The following is a 20844-nucleotide window of genomic DNA, read 5'->3' as shown; positions in this document are numbered from 1 at the left end:
ATTGGAAGATATTTAATTTCTCTAGAAAAAGTCTTCCAGTCTCCTTCCCAAGAAGTGAGGGTGGGATATGCTTAACTGACAGGCAAAAGGATGGGAGGGCGTGGAAGAGTCTCATGGTTTACATATGAAATTTCATGTACAGATCCTGTTTTCATTACTTTCCCTTCTCTCTGCTATCAGCTGTGCCTGTTGTCCTTGAATCTAGACAACTCTGATTCAGAGTCTCCAGAGAGCAAACTTCTTGCCTTCTGCAGAGGTGAGGGTAAGAAAGTTATGTGGTTGAGTGGGCGAGGAGAGGGAATCTAGGAGGGCTAGCTGCTCCCTATGCAGAATTTCACCTGATCTTCCTGCTTGCAGTTCCGTCTGCATCCCAGGCTTTAGGAGCACCTGGTGTCTCCAGTTCCTGAGACTTTTCTGAGTTCCAAATCAGACTGCAGTTACTTTCTCTGCTTTTCTAAATCGGTGATCTATGTTCATCTGCTTCCTATCTTCCAAAATTTTATTGCCACCTCTCATCTGCTATAATAGCTCTCCTATATGGGTTTAAACCTTTATTCCTTGTCATAAATGCACTAGTTTTCTGCTGCTGCATAACAAATTGCCACAAATGAAGCAGTTCACAACAACACAAATTCATTATCTCACGCTTTTCGTGGGTCAGGAGTCTAGTACATTTTGGCTGGATCCCTGGCTCAGGTTCTTATAGGTTGAAATAAAAGTGTTAGCCAGCTGCATCTTCATCTAGAGGCTTGATCAGGGAAAAAAAAATCCCCTTCCAACTTACTTCAGGTGGTTGACAAATTCATTTCTTTACAATTCATTTCAGTCCTCCTAACTGTAGCCCATCCACCTCAGCAATGGAAAGCCGCCTTTGCATCAAATCCCTCTGATTTCTCTTTTCTGCAACCGGCTGGAGAAAAAACCCTGCGCTTAAAGGGCTTGTGTGATGAGGACAGGCCCGCCTGATTTTTCTTCCCATCTTAAGGCCAATGGTGCTATGTAACCTAACCTACTCACCCGAGTAAAATCAATCATATTCACAGTTGCAGGAATTACACAAAACATGTATGCCAGGGGCCACCTTAGAATTCGGTCTACCGGTGAGATTTTCAGGAGGGAGCAAAAATAAATATGTTTCCTTAATCCGCCATGTGTAGTTAGGAGTCTCTCATGCCCTCATTACTGCATTATTAATGTTATAGGGCATTGCAGTTGTTCATCCCAGTGTTCTTAAACAAATTTGACTCCCAACTCTTCACATGTGAGTGGGGCTTCCTGTTGTTACAGCCCAAGAAAAACGAGGCTTCCTCTCTCCCCCAAATGAGTGAGCCTTATGTGCTTAAGAACCAAAGCAGAGTCTGAGGGAGCTCCCATGCTCCCTCCCAGCGTCACAAGGATTCAGTCTGGAGAGCTGGGGTTCCACACTGTGGACACCACGATGGGGCGAGCTGCTCCCGGCACATACACGGATGCTGTGTCCCAGCACCACCCAGCTGCATGAAGATATTACCGACAGGAGACAACACCTTGGCGCAGGGACACGGTGATTTTTCTCAGCCTGGCAGATCCCAGTGGTCATAGTTGTAGTCAGTGATGAATCACTAATTTTTAGAAACCTTGACTGGAACCTGAAGGTGGGAGATAAATGTGAAAGCGAGTGCTGCTCTGAGCACTTCAGCAGATAAATGGCCAGTCATGACTAAAAGATGGTTTTACATCTTCTGAGTGTAATCAAGTGAGATGTAACCAATATTCCTTAGTTCATTAGCCTCATGTTTCCTAACCTTCACTGTCAGACACTCCCTCAAAGGAGAGGCTTCCTGTCCATCTCACTTTTTAAAAAACTTGAGCTTAGAATAAAACCAGTGGGAGAACAACTGGCAGGTAATTAGCAAAAGAAGGGGCTCCAAAGGGAGGAAAGGGTCACAAGCAATTTGGTCTTAGAATGAAAGGAAGAGAAAACAGAAGGAATGGAGGCTGGAATAAGAAGAAAGATTGGCAAAGGGAAATGGTCTGATTTTACTACCTTTCTGATGCTGGTACATTTCCCATAATGGCCACCTGGGTATCAGTAAACTGATAAAATGTGTTCAAAGTTTGGAAGAAATTCATAGAGGAGCCTTTTCTTATGGCTACTAGGTGGTGTGACAGCAGGACCTATCTTATCCTATATACTATTTAGCCTTCATTCCTAGTAAAGGTCTCTGGGTTTCCTGCTCAGAAAATCTACTTTATTAATTTCCTTGTGAAAAGGAGACATGGAGACATGGGGTTCCGCAACAATAACTGGGGATGATACAAGAGTCCTCCCTGTAGAAAGTTCACAGAAGCCCATGAAAGGGCCCTCTTGGCCATGCTGCTTCATGACCCATTTGGTCCACCATGATGTGGTAGGTCTTGTTTGGATGGTAATTAATTCAATAACTTCCTCCCAGGGTTCTCTGCCTTGTGTCTTCACTTACCCCAAACTACCTTTCATGCAGCCACTTTTACTTTCTAAAACCCAAATATAATCATCAGAGCTTTATCTAAAATGCGTGGTAGGCTTCCATGGTCCACAGAGTCAAGCCCAAGGTCAATTTTTTTTAACATGATGTCTCACACTCTTTACAACATGACTTCAACAGTATCACTTGCAGCTGCTGTGCTCCAGACACCTATGCTTCAAACTTGTCGAACCTTTTCTTGAATTTCCTATGCACTGTCACAAGTCGGTGTCTTTGCACATGCTATTCCTTCTGCGTAGACCACTCTTCTCCTCTTGTCTATAAGTCAGAATGCATATCACCCATCCTTTAAGTATCAGTTCCAATTTTACTTTCTCTGAAGTTTTTTTTTACCATTAACTCCTCCCTCACCTTTTTTTTCCCTCAAGGTACACAGGAATCAGCAGAGTGGGGTGATGGTTAATTTGGAGCAAGTAAAGCCTATGCTCAAAGGTTGTGGGTAAGAGGTAGACAGAGTTGTGGGCTCCCCCAAAGAGGGTGACTACACACCCAAACAAAATTAATTCAAGGACTCATGACTGAAATGGGATTCAGGTTGGTTGTGTAATTCTGATGGGAAGGGGACAGGAGAAGGAAATGCTGGCATCAGAAATGCTTGAATGGTCTGTATGTAGTACTTCTGGGCCAGGACTCTGCTGAGCATGTTTGTAGAAGGCAGGAAAGCCTACTGGGAGACAGGGCCCTCAAAAAGAGAGTCAAGGGATGAACTAAGAAGAGAAAGTAAGGTGCAAAGGAAGGAAGGGAGATTGTGACAAGTCCTTTGCAGAGCACGTCTAATTGCTCATTTCACCTAGCTCTGCAACAAGTTTTATAGACTCTGAATGACTTAAAATAAACTGCTGTCCGCTTGCCTGCTCTCCCAATGCTGACTCTACTCAACACACTACAGACTTGGGAAATGCTCTTCACTTCCCTCCTTGTGCCTGCATATCTTTACGCACAACGTGGAGGGAAGTCTTCAGAGTCCAGAGGCATCTCCTCCAGTTCAGAACATCCTTCATAGACTGTGGAGACATGGGGCAAACTGACAAACCATAAAATGCATTCCACAGACTCCACAGACTCAATAGTGATGAAAGGCCACTCACAGTTTGAAGTGCCTCCTAAAAAACTCACCGGGCTTAGTTTCTTAGATGTATAGTATCACTTTAGATTTTTCCAACTTTGAGCTCTGAAAAGGAACTCCACCCTTATGGCCCCTCTGACTTTAGTCCAGGTAGGAGAGGAGTTCCATACTCCATTAACCATGCCCTGATCTTCACAAAAAAGACGATAAGAGGAGAGGGCATCCTTAAAATGCTGGCAATTCTGCTGCTGGCTTGATGGACTCTAAATTGGCAGATTCTGTCCCTCTGTGGTCCACTTTTCCTTAGCCTTTTGCACAGACTGCATTTAACCTCATCCCAGTGTCAAAGTCACTTCTTTAGGCCCATCTTTCACATTATCCTGGGGAGCACTATTGAGAAAGGGCTAGATCTTTCCATCTGAGTCCCCGGCCTTAGCACAGTGCTTGGCATGTAATGAACATACCACAAAAGTGATCTTAGTTTCTTCCCCTTCTCCTCTCCTTTGAGTCTTCTGCCCTCCATTTTCTCTCTCTGGTTGTTCCCCTCTCCTTCACCTCCTTTTCATCTTTTCTCACCCCCCCAATCCCAGTCAGGCTGGCAGAGGCTGAGGGGAAACGGTATAAGACAGCCTGGTATCCCAAATGGAAGCTTCCCTTAGTCAGTGCTGATGACTTTACAATTCCACTCTCCAAGAAACCAGAGCCTTCTTTTCCTTAGGCATTCCCTTTATGCTTTTCTGCACATCCCTCCTTCATGATGCATATGACCCATCTCTGGCACATCATCTTTTCAGGCAGTGTTTACAAGCTCAGAATCTTTCTGGACTTCTGTGAGAGGCAATACAACAGAGTGGTGAAGGATCTACCCCCTGGAACTGGGCTGCCTAGGTTTAAATCCTGGGTCGTGCCACTTATTTAGGGGTGTAAACTTGAAAAGTTATCAAACTCTCTATGCCTTGGTTTCTTCATCTATAAAATTGAAATGGTAATGACAATACCCATCTCCAGAGTTGTTCTGAAGATCAAATAAGTTAATACAAACAAGGCAATTAAAGAAGTGCCTGGCAATAAGGGAACACTATGTAAGTGTTTGCTATCATGGTATTATTTTTAATATTTCACAAAAATCACAAGATACAAATATTTTCAGGTATATATCCTGAAAGTATCTACATCTTCAATCTCTCCATTCCCATAAAATCTCCTTCAGTCTATAGTTTCATCTCTCCCCTACCCTGAATAAAACTTTCCTCCTACTCTGTTTCCACCTTGACCTATGTTTCTCTCTCTCTTTCCTTCTCTTCATTAAATGGCTAATCTACGCTTATCATTTCTACCTCTTCACCTCCTATTCATACCTCAATCCATAGCAATCTGGCCTCAGCTCCCATCATGCCACTAAAGCTGTTCTCAGTAAAAATGCCAGTACCTCTATTGGCCCATCACTTTTTTCTTAAAATGCTTCCTTTTCTTCTGAGAGGCTACTCATTTCTGGTTGTAACTGTCAGCTGTCTGTATGTTACGCTAAACTAATAACCCCAAATCTTGGTGGTTTGCAACAATAAAGGTTTTCTTCATACTCACATTGCATATTAGCTGAAGGCTGGATATAACTCTACTCCACCTATCTTCTTCATTTGGGGGATACAGGATCGAGGAGCAGATGCTTTCATGGCAGAGCAAAAAGTTTAAGGCAGAATCATGCAAAGACTCTACAAGCTTCTGCTTGGATGTGGTGTGCATCACCTTTATTCACGTTCCATTGGCCGAAGCAAGTCACATGTCCTTGCTCAACCTCAAGGAATCGAAGAAGTACACTCCTCCCACTTGCAATGAGCAGGGATAAAATGATGATCTAACAGGAAAGACAGCAAATAATGGAGAACGATAGTACAATCTTCTAAATGGTTCTTCTTCTACCTTCTTCCTAACCCCTTTCACTGGATCATAGTCATACTTCACCATGATTCTCACTTTACGTATGTTCAATGGGTAATCCTGTCCATGCCCTTGGCTTCAATTAGTACCTATGTTTTTATGACTTAAAAACCACTAATATAGACTATTACTAGAAATATTTAGTGGGTCCCCTGAACTTAACATGTTCAAGTTCCTACTAGTTTTCTTATCATCTTTCTCTATCGTGGGTAATGATGATGGCATCAACTCCAATGCCTGAATCAGAAACCTGGAAATGCTTAATTCCTTCTTCCCCTCCCATCTAATGAGTCAAGTGCTCCATTCTATCTTTAAAATAAAGCTCTAATCTCTTCCCCATTCTTTATTCCATCTGCACTTACCTGAATTTGGGCTTTAACCATCTCTTGGCTGAATTATAATAATTAGTTATCTTCTTACTTGCCTCTCTACTTCTGTCATTTTTCATTTGAATAAATATCGATGTTGCAACAAAAAATATCACCACCCTCTCTCTACCTCAACTCCAAAATCTGATCTAGCCTCTTTTCCGCTTAAGAAACTTCAAAGGCTCCGCCATTGATGTGAAGTAAAATGCAGGCTCCATTATATGGCTTTCAAAGCTCTTTACAACTAGGATCCTGCTGGTCTTTTCATCATGGTCACCTGCTGTTTACTCCCTAGCAGCCCCTCTGCTAGAACTGCATTGGACTTTTCATTAGTATCAAATGCCCCATGAAGTTTCTCATTCCCATGTATTTTACTCACACTACTCCTTCTGTCTAAATGCTCTTCTCGTTTTCTTTGCTTGGTGAACTCTTACTGGTCAAGATCTAGTCTTAGAACCTTTACATAGAACTTTCCCCTACCTGCTCATTCCCATGCCCCACTTCACTATAGGTCACACCAACCTTTCTTATAACATTAACCACATTATGTTACCATTCACATCTTTCTCTTCTTATATAGAGTATGAGTTCCTCAGCACAGGGAACTGAGTCATTGTCATCTTTGACATTTCTCAAGAACTAACATAGTACATGCACACTAGATACTTGGCAAATGTTTGTTAAAGGAATGAATAAATGAACATATGACATAATCCAATTTGTGTCACATTAGCACAATGGTCAGATTTTTCCAGTTGTCGGTTTTATTCCCTGGCTGCTTATTGGCTTTAGGACACACTGTCTCTTAACCTGTGTCTCCAACTAAAAACACTCTTTTGTGGTTACATTCTCTGCTCTCCAGCTTCCCTAAATGACCCCATTGGCCAGCTATGGAGCCTAGAGCTCTCAAACCTAGATTATACTATCATTCTTTCTTCCTCTGGGTTTTTGTCACTGTTTCCTTTTCCTCTCCATCTCTGCTAAGATCAGTTGCATTCTTTGTATAGCCCAATGCAAAATGAAAATGAGGGGCCCCTTGTTAAAAAAAAAGCATTAAGAATTTCAAGAGGGCAGCAGCAGAGCATAAAACCAAGCATAGGCCCTTCTGAGCATGGGCCCTGTGTGACTGCACAGTTTGCACACTCATGAAGCCAGCTCTGATCATTTGTCCCAGTTCCAGGCAAAAGCCACATTCTCAAATGGGCAGGACTCAAATTAGGACTCCATTAGTTTTTTAGAAAAATGAGCTAGCAAGGGTGAAGAGAAGGTACATTTTATCCTGCATGAGGGCAGAAGCATTGGGGAGAATTTAGTGGATTAAGTTAATTCTGAATAAAGTCTTTAACTAATGCAGTTGGAAAAAAAGGAGTTTTTAAAGTAATATATCTAGATAGGTAGGTAGGTAGATAGATAGAAGACAGATACATATGTAGATAGGTGAAAGAAGGAAAGAAAGAGGAAAAGAAATAGAAAGAAAAGAAAGAAGAAAGGAAGGAAGGAAAGAAGGAAGGAAGTTGGTTGTGATTGCTTAGTAAGGGCTATTAGGAGGAATGCCATGTAGAAATTGTTTTGGTGAGAATAAGCTGTCTCATCAGAAGCATTTGTAATTATGAAGAAATCGCTTTTCAATATTTGCATTAAATCAGGAGATGTGGAGTGATTATGTTAATTCCATGGCTTGGGGGCTGTGGGAATAGAAGTGCTTTCATCCTCTGTTCAGGGCTCGATCAGATAGCAGTGCTGAGCAGGGTTTGAAAACTCATTCATTCATTCACTCATTTATTCAACTGAGTATTTATTGAGGACTCATTTCATGCCAGTAACTCAGAATAAGAAATCTCCTCACAGCAGGGGCAGGTGAAAGATCAGATAGGGGAACTGGCCACAGGAGCCAGATATGGGCTAAGTGCATCCAACACACCATGCAGCCCCCCTGCAGCTCCCCATTCTGACCACACTAGTTATTTACAGTGAAATAAAGTTCATACTTACTTATAAAATGTCAGCTGGGGTGGGCCCAAATGTGTCCTTACATAGAGAGGCAGGGTTAGAGGGAGGGCCTGGGTTGTGTCAGGAGAATTCTTTTACTTCTTTTGTTCTCCTTCTTTTCCTTCTCTTCAACCTAACATTAATAAATGCAAACAAGAGTGTTCTATGATTCCTGGGACTTGTCCTCAGATACCCATTCATTGCCCCCCGTTGTCACAGTTTTCCTAAGGTACTGGTAGGTACAGCTTGCATTTGTGCAGTATCTTCCTGTTCACAACCATTATCTCATTTTGACCTCCACAAAGGCCTTGTGTGGTAAATGTTAAGCTGTACCATATGAAATTGCCATATTGCTGGGTCACATACGGGCACATATTGGCAATTTCATACAGTTCAACCTGACATGAGTCATGTTGTTAACCTTTTTTTTTTTTTAGTGGCAAATGCAGAAGGTCAGAGAGATTTTATCACTTTCAAAGCACCAGAAATCAGATGTGGACCTCAAGCAGAACTCGAACTCAAACTGACACTCATTTTCCATGTTTGGTGCCCCCTTGGTGTAAACAGAGAGTTGGTCTCCTGCAGGAGCACACACACAGGTTGGGTGTCTCGTGTTAATGGGCTTTAACTGTCTTTTTCTTAGCCCCAGATTCAGTAATGGTTCTCTGTACAAACTCATTCATTTTTAATCAGTTGACTGTAATGATTTGTTACAAATGATCTTTAATTCTCAGCTGCGGTTAATCAGGACTGAAAGGCACTTTTCCTGTTATTTTATTTGAATAGGACTCAGTGAAATCCTTGCCTGCCATTACTTAATCACTTGTTTGTTTTCCCTATGCACACAGTTTCTAGCAGCCTACAGCCATATTTAATGTGGGCATTTTCCTTTACTGGAGTGAAATTAGTTCTCTAAGCTGTAGGGGTGGGGAGCTGCAGTGGGGAGCCCTGAACTTTCATGCTTTAGCTTTGATGCTTACTGAGTCTCTTGGGCCAGCCAAGCACTAAGCTGGGTGCTGAGGATACACCGATGCATAAATGAACAATTTGCAAAACAGCATGGAAAAGGTTAAAAGGTTATTAGGAGAGTGCACGGCTATCCGGGAGGCAAAGTAGAGGGGACGGCATCTAACTCATCCCAAAAGTGTCTGGAAGCCATCTTGGAGGAGGTGAATTCTGGAGATTAAGTACTAACCAGGCAGTAGAAGATGAGACACAAAGGCTCAAGGAGAGAGAATGCAGGAATTGGAAACAGTTAAGTGTTGTATGAATAAAGAGAGGAGGCAGGGGAGGGAGAGGGGAGAGAGGGGAGGTAAGAAAAGTAAGTGGAGTCAGATCAAGAAGGACCTACTGTATGTCTGTGACATTCAGACTTGAGAGGTTTAAGAAGGGAATTAACCTGAGTAGAACTGCTTAAGCAGGGAGCTGCATGGAAAATGGATTGGAAGGGGGCTGAGAATGGAGTCAGGAAGCAAAGCAAGGAGGAGATGTTGGTGAACCAGGCAAGAGATGATAGGGGCCTGAAGAAGTATGTAGCTATGGGTATAGGGACTGGTGGGTGGATTTGAAGTGAATGCCTGGCAGAGTGAGGTAGAGACAGGAGAAGGTGAATAAAGGAGGAAAGGTGAAGACAACCATTTGGATTTGTTCTTTTGGGGCTGGGCTGTGGCACATGTTTGCCCCCCAAAGACACCTAACCCTCCAACCACAGTTCAGGGTTATCCATAGGATGACTGGACTGCCTGTCTATGCAGACAGGTTGAAGAACTGGGCTCTTTCCTTGGCCAGTAGATCTCTTGAGTCAATTGGGTGCTGCTTTGTGTAATTCCTACAGCAATCCTGACAAAGGACAAAAAACAGACTTGAAAACCTTACACCCCCAGGTTCTGATATGTCTGGCTCTCCTGGGAGCCCAACACTGCCATTCAAAGATTTGAGTCAAACCCTGGAGCAAAACGATTCTAGAAAGTTACCGTTCAGATTCACCTGGTCTGAGGAGGTGGCTGGTGCTGCCTTGGGAAGACAATCCCTACACACAGCTCCAGGGAAGGATGAAGTCTGCCTGAGAGTCTTCCATGGGCTGGCAAGGAAGGGGAACACAGCCTCTGAAAGCACGGGGGCCGGGGTCGTGTGGCACTCCTGTGATCAGGGTGGCATCTGTCAGTGTGATTAGAGGGGCTTGATGATAAAGGAATTGCCATGATGATAATCTGGTCTCTGACTACAAAAGCATAAAACAAAAACCAAACACAGTGCCAAGTCCCTCTCAACTCTCCATCCCAGACCTGATTTGCCAGCTGGTATCTCCTCTGCTGCCCTTGCTGGCAAAACACAGAGAACGTGAGATAGATATAATTGGTCTTTTTCTCTGTTTTTAGTGGCTTGATCACGCCTACTCTATCCTTATGATGTTCACTCTGGCCATCCTTATCTCCCTCTTCTCTCTTGGTGTCCCAAAACAATAATTGACGAGACTACTTCATGCAACAGTGTGAGTGATTTAACGCTTTGGTTTAAAGTGCCATTATCTCTGGGAAAGGCACAGGGTAACACAAAGGTATGAAGTAATGATAGAAATGTGAGTTTCAGAAGCAGGGGCTTGGAGGTTTTTGTGAAGAAGCTCCCAATCACACTGCATAAGCAATCTGCTAGGAAAGGAGATGGGCATTCTTGCTTCTGGCACATTTCCAGAAGGAAATATGAGGTTTCTTTAGAACTCCAAATGATGCAAAACTGAGAGCATCTGTGCTTCCTTTCAACTTCACTCTGAATAAATGGATCCCCAAGAAAAGATCCAGGAGCTGTCAGGTTCTCTCTGAGTCCTCATTCCCATTTCTGAACATTGGCACTTCCAGCTTCATTCCAACCCACTCTGTGAGCCTCCTCAGATGCCATGCTCGTGTTTCAGCCTTGCTTGATTCACACTTTCGTTAAACCTCCACATGTAAGCTGTGTGGAAGTGTCTATACATGCATGATTGTGTCTTCCCCATGGTCTGTGAGCTTCTTTCTCCAGAATTGGAACCATTTCCTACTCATCTGTTTTATCTCCAGTGATTTTTCAATCTGGCAGATAAGTGACCAGCTTCCTTTCCTTTCCTGTCCTCTCCATTCCTCTCCTTTCCTTTCTCAAGACCCCAAGAAATGAAGGTGTTAGAGTTTTAAGTTTTTAAGACCCAGATGCCAGCTAAAAAAAAAAAAAAACTTTGTTTTCCAGGGTCTGCTTCATAGTAAACAAAATTGACATGATTGGATTAAAATTCTACATCCATATTTGGAAAGGGACTACAGGGGGAAATGTTCTCAACCTTTCTTTCCTAGGAGGCTCTCTCCTGACTTGAATACAAGTTTTAATTTGCTCTACAGGTCCTGTTAGACCTGAAACTCTCTGCTCAAGTCATTTTAGCCCAAGAGATTGCCCCCCTTCCCTCTTCCAATAAGGCCAGTAGTCCATCAGAGTAAGTTTGCTCACCCTAGCCCTGGTCATGACCCAGTGAGTCATGACCCAGTGAGCCTCTTTGGCATTGTGCCAGTCTTATAGCCAAATTCCTAGGCTTCAGAGCTCTTGGTCTCTGGCTTTGCCTCCCATTTTTTGCCATGGGTACATATTTCCTAGATATCCTACTCCAATCACATGTGAAAAAATGGTATAAGTGTCCCTATTGGATTTACACTTGATTCTTGGTTGAATACACTTTCCATTTGTCTGGGTGATGCCTTACCTGCTCCAAGCCTGGCTCCTGGACCCCAGCAATAGCCTGGGCCACAGATACACCTGGCCAGATCTTTGACAAGGCAAAATGACTTGGGTCCACTCTTTGCCTTCAGCTCAGAAGGCCCAAGTCCTGTGCCCTCCATGCTCATATTTAGTGATAGGGGGATAAGAGGATATGTCCCATAACCCATCTACATATAGAAAAGAGTCCTTCATCAAATTCTTGTGAAGTTGGTCTTTTATCACTCTAGTAACTGAACCCCCATGAATTGTAGAAGTAAATAATGAGGTCAAAAAGGGGAATATTTCTTCTCCCCTTTTGTACTAAGCTTCTGGTCCTGAAAATCACTCCTTTGCCAGCCAAGTACTTGGGTTAGCCAATTGCCTTCCTGAAAAAGCAATTCAAAGGAGAGAAGAAATATCCCCTTCTGTCTGTGCCTGGGCCAGGCAGGGTTCTATATCAGGTATAAAGAGGACCAAGACTCACCTTAGGTCTGAAGCTGTTTCTTTCCCTTTTTGACCTCATTTTTTACTTTGCTCACTGGGCAAGCACATGTCTTAAGACAGGAAGTTACCCTGGTGATTGATGTCTAGCAAGTGCAATTAAGCCCCAGTTAAGTGCTCTCCAAAGAGTGCCCTTCTAATAAGGTGTTCCAGATTTGGTGATCGCTTAATGATCATGCACCCAAGGTCTCCTGGTAATGAAGCATTTGTCTCTGTCAGGCTTCGGCTCCCTTCAGATGCAGGGAAGCTGTAGACAAAGAAGTGGGGATGGAAAGTGGAGCAAAGGCAAGGGAAAAGAGGAGGCCAGAGAGAATGTCCCACCAGGGAGGGAGATCCTCCAGACTAGAGCACCATATTGACCAAAGACACATGATGACTCCTAAAAAGAGCCTAGGAGGTGATGGAGGGTGGGTGCCTTCAACAGCTGAAATTCTATGTTTGTTAATCACCCTAGGGCTTAGAATATAATTCCCTAATTTGAGTACCTAGGAAACTTTGGAGGAATAAAAAAATAAAACTGGCTAGACTCTGCCCTGGAGGCATTTGCCCTCTAACTGGGGAGCTCAGACACCCCCCATTGAACTTCTAAGCTGCAGTGAAAGCTTCGCTCACACACACACAAACACATGAAGAGTTAGAGTAAATATTGACTCATCTGTGTAGCTAAGGGGAGGAAAAGGAGGCTGTAGGGTCCTGATTGCCTGAGCTCTTATCCCAGCTCTGCCATTTAGCGGCTGAATGACCTTGACCACATTATTTAACCTCTTTGTGTCTCAGTTCCCTTTCTTATAAAATGGGCATAGTGATGATGCTTTCCTCAAAGTTTCTTAGTGAAGATTAACCAGGACAGTGCACAGAACACCCAGGGCCTGGACCGCGGCCAGGGTCAATAGACACCATGTCCTACTAGAACCCTAGTAGACATTAGTCGTAGTAGATCCTTTATTCCCTCCTAAGCAGGGGCTTCTGAACCTTTTTTATGCCATGAATCTCTTTGGCAGTCTCACTGAAGCATATAAATTCATTCTCAGCATAATGGTATAAATATATAAAATAAAGTGTAAGAATAGCAGAGGAAACTGTATTTTCATTGAAATACGGTTATCAAAATACAAAAACAATGAATTTGTGGTATAGTAATATATGTGCTTCTTTATTAACACAGTAAATAAAAAGACCTGTTGGCAGTTCAAATAACTACCGTGATTTTGAAGTGGTAATAAATTTAAACAATATTTCAACATATCTACCACTGTAATGAGATATAAAAATATCTGTGATTTCTATTCGTGACAAAATTACAGCTACTGCTAATCCGACTGTGGTTTGTCACCTACATTCAAAATTAAAGGAATTGCTAAATTTTTGTTAGAGGTCCGTGAAAAAAAAATGTAAGATTTTTTTTTCCCATCTGAGTTCATGGGCTCTCCATGGATCCCAGGCTACAAACCAAGCTATCAGGCTTAATAACAAAGTCATAGCCATATCTTCTGCATTAAAAAAAAAAGTAATAACATTTATTTTCTCATTCCTAAAACAACAAATTAAGAAATAGAGATAAAATGGAAAAAGAAAAAGAAAGTGGAAAAAAAAAAAGCATCACCCAGAGAGAATCACGGTTAAGACTTGGCATAGTCGTTTGACTTTTAAGATGGGGAGTGCATTGTTAATCTGTTTTCCATGCATTGACTCTGCTCCACCTAGGGCTATTAGATTGCAGCTTCACTCAGAGGGATGTTGAGGCACAGGCTTGCTGATCTGGGACCTCAGCAAAGAATCTACTCAAAGCATCACCAATTCAGAAACGACCTGAAGCCCCATCACAGGAAAAGAGCCCCTCACCTTTACAGGGCAGCCCCTCAAAGGCAGGGTAATGTCACCAAGAGACAGGGCAAAGATATCTCCTCAGACAAGAGGACAACCAGGAATCTTCTAGTCCCACTAATGGGAGCTGTCCCGCTGATCCCAAATCTCTTGTTAGAGCTGATGAATTACCTGAAGTCTGAATCGTGAATTGTGAATAATGGAAATTGCCTACTTAATGAGGGATACAAACTGACTCTATTCAAAACTTGCCAGATATTCAGATCAGATTCCTGACACATGGAGGCAGAGAATGAGGACTCATCCAAATAATCTATTTGGAAATAATGATGATGTGGCAGCACTAAGGCTAGGAGATACTACACAGCCCATACAAATACACACATATAGACAGAAATAAACCCTTATCTGCTCAGCATGATCCCCTGTGGCTACACTGTGCAGCTCACTCTGGGATGAGGAGGTGGTTTAGCAGATGTTTAACTGTCCAAAGTTAACTGTAGAAGAATGAAGGCTTCGAATGGTTTGTTTAGTCACTGACAAACAACATCTGTGGAGAATCCACCATGTGTGAGCTCAGAATAAAAAGGAGGCCACACCCCAATTTCCTTTCTCAAAGATCCCCCAGAGAATTCTACCTTATGAGCCTCCTAAGCAGTGGCGACCTGGCTCCTGATATGCCATCTTTTCTGTGTGCCACCAAGCTAGAGTCTTGTTCCACCTCTTAGATGGAACTTCCAAGACACTGAGGCTGACATCACCATAGCAACATTAAAAACCACCTTCCTTCCCTTCTTCAGCTCAGGCCTTATAGCAGTGTCCTCTTCTGACCTCCAAAGCAAGACCTTCCCTGAGGGGATGAGAGAGTGTTAATGAAATGCTGTCCACACAGCCATCAAAATGTGACTAAGTGCTTTCCTGGAGGGACCCTGCTACCCTGAGGTGGCCCAGCCCTGCTTCCTGTAAGCCTAGTTAAAGATCATAGCCCAAGATAATAGGCCAGCAAAGCTCCTGAGTGCAACACACCATCAAATTTAAAAATATTTTTAATAAAACAAAGTGCAAGGTGCAGCCGGTTCATTTTGATTCTCCACTGAGTCGTACAATTAAACCTGAGAGTCTGGGAAATTTTAAGATACCCTGTCAGTATTTTCCATTAGTAATAATAATAAAAGACAATCTTTGGACCTCTCTGTCAGATATTTCAGACACCAGCATCGCCACTTAATTATTTGGTAATTAAGACATGAAAGAACTGCAGTGCCTCTCACATATCCTGCATTTATTAAGCTCTAGAAAGATCTTCCTCAGGGAAAAAGAAACCTAAATTGTCAAGCTTGAATCTTTCTCTTGGTTTAGAAACCATGGATGGAAGGAGAAGAAGCAGAGAGAAAGGCCAAATGTGAGTAAGGGTTCTTAACTATATCATTTAGTTATTGCATGCTGACCCTGAGAGGAAAGGATAAGGAGAAAGGAAAACAGAACAAAGTTTGCATTCCTACCTTCTGCCATACAATAAGCTAAGCCTTTTACATATATTTTCTAAGCTATTGTTCATGACAATCCTGTAAGGAAATATCATCCACATTTTACAGATTAAAAAACAAGTCCTTAGAGGGATTAAGTAAATATCTTTTCCAAAAGCACGTGGCTGGTACGAGCTGTGATATGAACCAAATTCCATGCTCTTCCATTTCTTGTTGCAGGGAGATGCAAGAAACAAAAATAACTTCTTATAAATCTTTAACATTATTGATAAAGCCAAAAAGGTATTTGTGCAGCTAACTTCAATATGACTCAAATTGATCCTTGTTGTTTAGGATTCATACCCTTATGTAGTCTCCACCACATTAAATGAATAAATATCGTGTAACCAATAGCTTATTGCAGAAGTGATGGCAAGGTTACATTGCCAGCATTGAATTCGTAAGTTCTTGGCCATGGCACAAGAAAGAGTTCAAGGGCACATCACAAATTGAGCTAGCAGGTAGAAAGCTTATTTAGTACACATGCAAGAAGGGCATATGGGCACTCTCACAAGGGAATAGAAGCAAGAAGTAAGAGGGGCCAGGCACTGGGGGAAGAGTTCACTTTTATAAGGTTTTGTTCTGTTGTAATTTTTATTGAAACTATTTTACTATCCTCCCTTTCTTCCTCCATTGTTGATGTTTGATCTTAGATGACTCACTCAGATGGGGTCATTTGGCCCCATGTGCTGTTCTTCACAGAAATATCTTTCTCCTTGCAGGCTAACCATGTCTTGGAATTCGCTTTTTGCTTATCAGCCATCCACCGCCCTAATTGTAGCAATGCCCTAAGTTAGATCATAAAAGACATTATGGTCTCTATCTTCCTCTGTTTGGGGTTGCTCGCCCTAGGGGAAGCCAGTCACCATGTTGGAAGGACACTCAAGCAGCCCTGGAGAGGCCCATGTGAGGAGAAACTGAGGCCTCCTGCCAATAATTAGCACCACAAAAATGAGCTATCTTGGAAGTAGCTCATCCAGCACCAGCAAATCTTCAGATAACTACGGCCTTGGTAAACATCGTGACTGAAACCTCATGAGAGACCTTGAGTCAGAATTACTCAGGAGGCCACTTTGGAATTTCAGGCCCACAGAAAACATGAAATAATAAACATTTACTTTTTAAGCCTTGATGTTTCAGGGCAATTTGTTATGCAGCAGTAGCTAACCAACCCAGCATTCATGAACTTTCCATACCTGATGTTCTTGCCTGTATCAACAGGTTAGAGAAACTTTCAAAGAAAGGCTCACATTTGTGTGCCTGAAAGTGGGAACCCCAAATGACAGCCATCAAGCTCCCTCCTGATAGGAGAACTTGTGAGCTTAGAAGTGAAAATGCGTGTGATCACCATAGTTGCCTAAATTTTCTCATTTTCTCATTCAGATGACTGGGTACAATTTATTGGTCATTCCCAATCTGACCCATTGCTCAGGTCACAACAGCTACGAGAGCTGAGGAAAAAATGGCATGACCATGCTATTGGGTATTTCAGAATTGGGTGTTGGGTATGAGGTGGTTTTGTCTTGAGCTGACCAGCATCCTTAAGATCACGTGGCTGCTGCTGGGACATCTCCAGCAATGGGCAGCACACAGACCAAGATCATTCAAGTTTTAAGAGGAGTATCATAATGAGTGGTCTCTGTGAAATTTGAAACGTCTGCAGTTTTCTCTTGCTGGGTCTCACCTGGCCTGGTGGGTGCCTTTTTCTTCTGGCCATGACTGACTTGCGCAAAGGGGGAGGAACTATGGGGCCTCACAAAACCTTATGACTGAGACCAGTAAGGCCCCTTGGGCTGAACTCTCTGGACTGCCCAGACCTGAGCAGCGTCAGGAGCAGGAACCCAGGCTACGAAGCCCATGCCAAGGTTCTCAGGTTTCTGAACTAACCTTCACTGCAAGAAGGGTCAGCATTTAATGAGGAAAGGGAGAATAATGCACATTTCTGGACTTACTTCATAGGAAAACTTTTTATTTGCAAAAATAGAATGCTATAATTTGACCCTAGGAGATGGATGTGGCGGAAATGTTGGGCACCTGAAGAGGGGAAGTGCAGGTACATGAGGGGGTTAAGAAAATGGACACGAAGAACACATCGGTTTGTTGAAGTTGCCAGAGATCCAGGTCACTGTGCTCTCTGTTCTTGCTCATGTCTCTCTTTCAGTTCCCTCTAAAAGTGTGTAACTAAAAGGATTTGAGAGCACAAGCGCGGCACCTGATATTTATCTCTGCTAATGGTTTTGCCTCTGGGACTTGTAACCACAGGAACACTTGCCTAGCTTGTGACACACCAGCTTCAAATTCTGCATAATCATCCTTCACCTTATATGGAAATCCACCTTAAGATAAGGCCTTTGTGTGGTATCTTCAGGGCTGTATGGTTTGTTAATCAAATTAAATGGATCTATTAGTGGGGTAATGCATGTTACATCACAAGAACCAGTGTATTAGGTTCATTATGAGCTTCATTTTTGCAAGGCAGGCATAGTCATGACTTCAGGGAGGTTGGCATAGACTTGTTCAAGTTCAATTTGGCCATTGTTCAGCCCACAGTTCGAAACCTGTTTTAAAAAAAAAAAGCAGCAAGGTAAAAAGAAAAGTTTGAATATAGATTTGTATATAGGAGCCCCATGTTCTAGTTCCAGCTCTCTAACTGTGCTAGGTGCATGCGCTAGGTGTGTGCGTCTGTAAGGGAGCCTCCCTCCTGTGTTAGACCTGCCAGTCCCTGCATCTGTCTCCCTCAAAGGGCACCCTTCAAGGGTAGAGGCTGTGTCCTGTTCTCCATTGGGCCAGTGCCTTCAAGGGTAGAGGCTGTGTCCTGTTCTCCATTGGGCCAGTGCCTGGCATGAGCCTTGGCACTCAGAAGGGTCCTCAGAGATGTTTACTGATAGTGACCAAAAAATTAAATAAGTGCATCCATGCATTTGTCACATGTTATATATGTGGTTGAGTGAGAACGAAGGTGTAAGGATACACCCCATGCTGTCAACATGGAGACTAAGGGTAATGTGGGTGGTGAGGGGAAGGAGAGCAAGTAGAAAAGGGCAAGGAAGAGAGAAAAAAAAAATGACTGCACTAGAAAGCCTTATGAGTCAAGCTTCTTCATGTAAAAGAATGTGTCTGTGTATATATAAAATGATGCTGTTCATATTTTAAGTCAAAGTAAGTTGCAGAATATTTCAGCTAAAAAACATAAATAAAAATATCCTAGGATGGTGCGACAGGGGCTCAGTGGCAGAGTTCTCACCTGCCATGCCACAGACCTGGGTTCGATTCTCAGTGCATGCACATGCAAAAAGGAAAAATATCCTATGCATCTGTGACCAAGGCATAATTAGGTTTAAATGAACAAAAGGGAGGTCATCACCCAACTGTGACCTTCACTCCCTCTGCTGCAGGGTCCCTCTCCCAGCATTGCACTCAAAAAGAGCTTGTTTCCCCAAAGTTGTCCCTGCCCTCTCCCTGGGGGCAGCTCATGTCCAGAGACTGATCCACATACAGTCTAAAGGCTTGGCTCCCTTCTGAATGCAAGACAGCTTTAGAACCCCTGTGGGATCAGCTGGGACTTACTTCATTACTGCGTTGCAGTTCAACCTCTCCTCTGGCCCCCACTGCAGCTTGCACTCTTCCACCGAGGTTGTACCCAACTGGAAAAGACCTGAATTTTTGCCTCCAGGGTACACATCCCAGCTCAATCTGTTTCCCAGGAACTTGGCTGATGACAGGGTGGAAGGATACATACAAGTCTATTAGACCATTACCTCAAGGGACTGAGCGGGGAGTGGGAATGATTTTCAGTGTACATCTTCCTATTGATTCATTTATTACTAAAAGCAAGTATTGCTTTTTTAATTTCAAGAATAACAAATGTATATTGGTTGGATGAATGAATGACAGGTCTGTTATCTACTTGGAGAAATAGATAACAGTAAAATAGCACATTGAAGGCACTTGATTAATGTTTAATAAATGAAACTGAAGGGAATAGACCTTTAGAGATAAAAGAAACCTTACAGACACCCCAAAACCAGTTTTAGGCTGCAGAAAAACATGGGAGAAAGGAGTGTCAATACTTTTGATGATTGGTTACTTAGGTAGCTCAAAAAAGATTGGTTTGACTTACCAAGAGTGGGATCACCACCTCACAGAAAGTGAGAAAAGAAAGGGTCGGTGGGTGGCAGTAAAAAGAAGAAGTGTTAATTCTGTGTAAGGAGAGATGTTTCTAATATCAGAGTTATCTGCCAGCAAAAGAGGGTGCAAATTTTAGACAGCCACTGACAAATTACACTGTCCAAACCACCCATAATTTCTCCACGGAGTGAGAAGCCAGGGTAGAATTGGAGGTGGGAAGCATCTGGCATTTATATGACCTCCAACACTTTCCCAACTTTGCCACTGTAAAACCACGATGACAACCCCTCCTGCCCAATGATGCAACCTCAGAATCCTTCACAACCTCACTCTCTAGGCAGCCACTGCCAAAGACTACTGGAATAATCATCTGGGGTTTCAACCAAATAATCTGCAATTCCGAGATTCCAAGGGGTCCTTCAGGGAAGGGTAATTTATTGGGGAACAGTTTAGATTAGCAGACCTATACTTTAGCCAAATGCTTGCTCCTTCCTCCCTCAGGCAACACCTAATTTGCACAAATACATACTTTTTAGACACCCATAAATGAGATCCCTGAGGCTCAATGTCCCCTTTGGTTAAGGCTCTGAAGAGTTTGTGGGAAGCAAGTCCTTGAAGGTGTAATTGTCCTGCTTCAAAATTGTGCATGGGGGTGGGGGGTGGGGTGCAGGATTGGTTCAATTCTCACGTAGAAGCCCTCCACTTGCAATAGGTGACACTGCTTCTGTTGGTGGTGGTTCCAACCCGAGAACGTTAGTCTTTGCTGTACATCCACTTATTTGATGGATATTTATTGAATTTTCTGTGCTGACACTGTGCTTGGGGCAAGTGCTAAAGCCATGAGCTGGGTAAAGACTGCCCTTGAGTAACTGAGAGCCCAGAATGGGAATGGCACAAGTAAACAGGCTCACCTGTGGCGAGGTTTATGAACAAGGACTACAGGGTGCTGTGGACAATACGGACCTAGGAGGGGTTCCGGTTTGGCGGATGGGCAGCTTCCTGGAGGCAGTATCAAGCATTTGTCATAATTGCATTACCTGAGCATGCTACCATGGCCAGCGTTGAAAATCTTGGAATCAATTTGCTACATAGAATCCCTTTCCAGTTTTAAAGTCATTCTGCAAAATTTTTACCTTAAATATTTGGTACTTTATTTCACAACCATGGGACTGAAGGAAGGGAAATTAATAAAATAACTAAAACCCTCTGGAGAGGCAAAAAAAAATGTAATGAACGAAGCTTTTCCTTGCTTTAGAAACCATATGGTGCACCCCCAAATT

General features: G+C 42.9%; 1 long non-coding RNA gene across 1 annotated transcript; it reads right to left on the bottom strand.

Moving 5' to 3' along the window:
* Window positions 1–5311: 5311 nt before the first annotated feature.
* LOC143678862 (uncharacterized) lies at window positions 5312–14650 on the bottom strand. The gene is made up of 4 exons (XR_013173452.1): window positions 14549–14650; window positions 9855–10025; window positions 7872–8001; window positions 5312–5428 (listed from the first exon to the last, which is right to left on the bottom strand). It is a non-coding gene; the product is annotated as an uncharacterized LOC143678862 (long non-coding RNA).
* Between the last annotated feature and the right edge of the window lie 6194 nt (window positions 14651–20844).

The sequence above is a fragment of the Tamandua tetradactyla genome, chromosome 4, assembly GCF_023851605.1.
Source record: "Tamandua tetradactyla isolate mTamTet1 chromosome 4, mTamTet1.pri, whole genome shotgun sequence".
NCBI classification, from domain to species: domain Eukaryota; kingdom Metazoa; phylum Chordata; class Mammalia; order Pilosa; family Myrmecophagidae; genus Tamandua; species Tamandua tetradactyla.
This window is presented reverse-complemented; position numbering and strand designations above follow the sequence as displayed.